This window comes from Neltuma alba, unplaced genomic scaffold (assembly GCF_004799145.2).
Source record: "Neltuma alba isolate B1F8T4 unplaced genomic scaffold, ASM479914v2 tig00011447_pilon, whole genome shotgun sequence".
In the NCBI taxonomy this organism is placed as follows: Eukaryota; Viridiplantae; Streptophyta; class Magnoliopsida; order Fabales; family Fabaceae; genus Neltuma; species Neltuma alba.
Genome location: NW_021636127.1, coordinates 213,241 through 215,696, shown reverse-complemented (window position 1 = coordinate 215,696; position 2,456 = coordinate 213,241). Strand labels below are relative to the sequence as shown.

The 2,456-nt window shown below is 34.1% G+C and overlaps 1 long non-coding RNA gene across 1 annotated transcript; it reads left to right on the top strand.

Annotated features, from left to right (window-relative positions):
* Positions 1 to 1,072: 1,072 nt before the first annotated feature.
* Positions 1,073 to 1,832, top strand: LOC114713708 (uncharacterized). Its single transcript, XR_003737372.1, has 2 exons — positions 1,073 to 1,158; positions 1,464 to 1,832. It is a non-coding gene; the product is annotated as an uncharacterized LOC114713708 (long non-coding RNA).
* The last annotated feature ends 624 nt before the right edge of the window (positions 1,833 to 2,456 follow it).

Here is a 2,456-nt window from a genome sequence, read left to right as displayed (position 1 = left end):
GGGTGTGGTGAAATTTCAAAATTATATGAAAACATTATGAAATAAAATTCCTATTGGGGGCTAAATGAAATTTTCTCAAAAAACAATAAAAGCATGGTTCGGTTTTGGAAACCATTCTTGTATTTGATATGAGAGAAGTGGCGGGGAGGAGTTTGGACTGGAGTTAAAAGCTTTGGGTTAAGGTAAAAATTTATCCCAAAAATTTTTGTCAAAAATATTGGGTATCCAAAAATAAAATTTTCATGTAAATTTGTTTTAAAGTCATAGCAATTTTATCCATACCGTTAAAAAACTAATATTAACTGTCAAAATAGTAATATTAACTATTAATATTTTTAATGATTAGAAACAAAATTGCTACAATTTTAAACTCATAAGACAAATTTGCACCCAAAAAAATTTCTAAACACTTAGTACTCCTAAGTAAAAACTTTTGGGGTAAATTTGTATCTTGACTCATAAGCTTTTAACTAATTCTATTTGCTTTTTATTTTATAAAAAAAATAATAAATTTATCTATTATAATATTAAAAAATAAGTACCAAGTACAATAAAAATATTCATGAACCTTTCCAAACGGGGGAAAATGCCTTTTTTGTTAACTGCCCGTAACATCCGTCACTTTTTCCTTTGTGAGTCCCACCAAGTATACACGCGTCAAATGCTCTGCCACATACACCTTCGATTTCTCTTCCTCTTCGAGTCGCGATTTCACATAACTAAATCCGTACACTCCCTCCTCCGTCAGCCATCATGTCTTCACTTCTTCCGCGCTCATCATCGTTAACGACGCCGGCTTCTGGATCCGTCCATGTGCCTCTCTCCAACAACAACATCGGTGACCTCCTTTGCTCATTCTCCTCACCGTCAACCTTCCCTACTTCTCTGCATCTCCCTCCCTTCTACATAAATCCGAACCTCCAATCCTCACCGTCAACCTTCTCTACATCAAAGGAGACCATCACTACACACTTCCTTATCCCCTCACACACTCTCCCACACGGAAAAGAAATGTTGCCCGATTGGAGAAAGCGTCGAAGCTTTTAGATGCTATGCAAAAATGGCAGCCAACCACTAAACTAAGAGAGGTCGGCAGAGGAAAAGAAGAAGTGAGAGACGTTGATTGCTACGTACGTGCAATACTTAAACTCAATTAAGGTGAGTTTTCCAAATCTATTTTCATCTTTGATTTCTTCGATTGCTGAGGTTTGAGGGTGAGAGAAGCAAAACCATACCTGATTTCCCTGTTATCCTGAATGCCCACAATCTCGAGATAATGGAAAAATGGTTGCTTGAATGGGCCTTCTACTTCTCTTTTTTATGAATCTCTTATCTTTGAAGTCTGATTGAAACTCCGTGGATCTTTCTCTCTCTAGAAGACTCCAACTTTTGTTGTCAAAAGTTAGGACTTACGTAGTCTGAATCTTCGATCTCAGTTCTCACATTCTCATTCTCTGTCTAAGGCGAGGTGTGAGGCAACAAAAGCTGGAATCGAAAGCCATGAGGGCTGGCAATGCTACCCTTAGTCAACCACCCAGGATGATGATGGTGATGCTCTGATGGCAGGAAAGGCGATGATGACAGAGGAGAGGAAGAATTTCTACACTTGATATATTTATGTCCAATTCAGATGTTATTATGCCACATATATCTTCCCATCAGCATATTTAGTCGCAATGTTCTTTTTTAAGCAGTAAACGTTACTCAATTTAATGGCAGTGACGTTTTAAGGCCTTTTTGAATCATCATGGTTATTTTCACTTTTGATATTTATCACGATGTCTGATGTTCTTTTTTAATATTATAATGGGTAAATTTGTCTTTTCACCCTATTTTATATATTTTTTTATTAAAATTTTATAACCCAACTCTCCAATTTCTTAAAATAAATGCAATGGAATTAAATATGTGCTAACTTTTTTGTGTTTTTAGTATAAAAATGAGTGAATAAATGGAATTAGACTAAAGATGACATGATGAGGCCTCTTAAGATTGGTCAGGTAACTATCCTAATTCAAACCAATATAGGAGTCAATGATACAATTAGATTGGATTAATGTACCTCATTCTTTTTAAATTAATGCTTAACCTAGAAAATAATCACATGGAAGTTCACTTCATCATATCATTAAAACACTTAACATGTATGATAACATAATAACAAGCCAAGCATAGGCACAACTATATTCATATATAAAAATTAAGTAGTTAAACTTTTTAGTATGGCTGAATACCCAAAAAAAGGTGAATTGGGTGTTAGATAAGATTTAAAAACTTTTTCACAGTGCAAAGAAAGTAATAAGAAACTTTGATTATAAAAACAATAAACAACAAAGTTCAAACAAATATATAAAAAGGATTAGCTCGAATTATAAAGTGGCAAAGGAAGAGTGTTAGAATTAATGTTTTGATAATGGCAAAAGAGTATTTGAAAGTTAAAAATATTTTCAGTATCA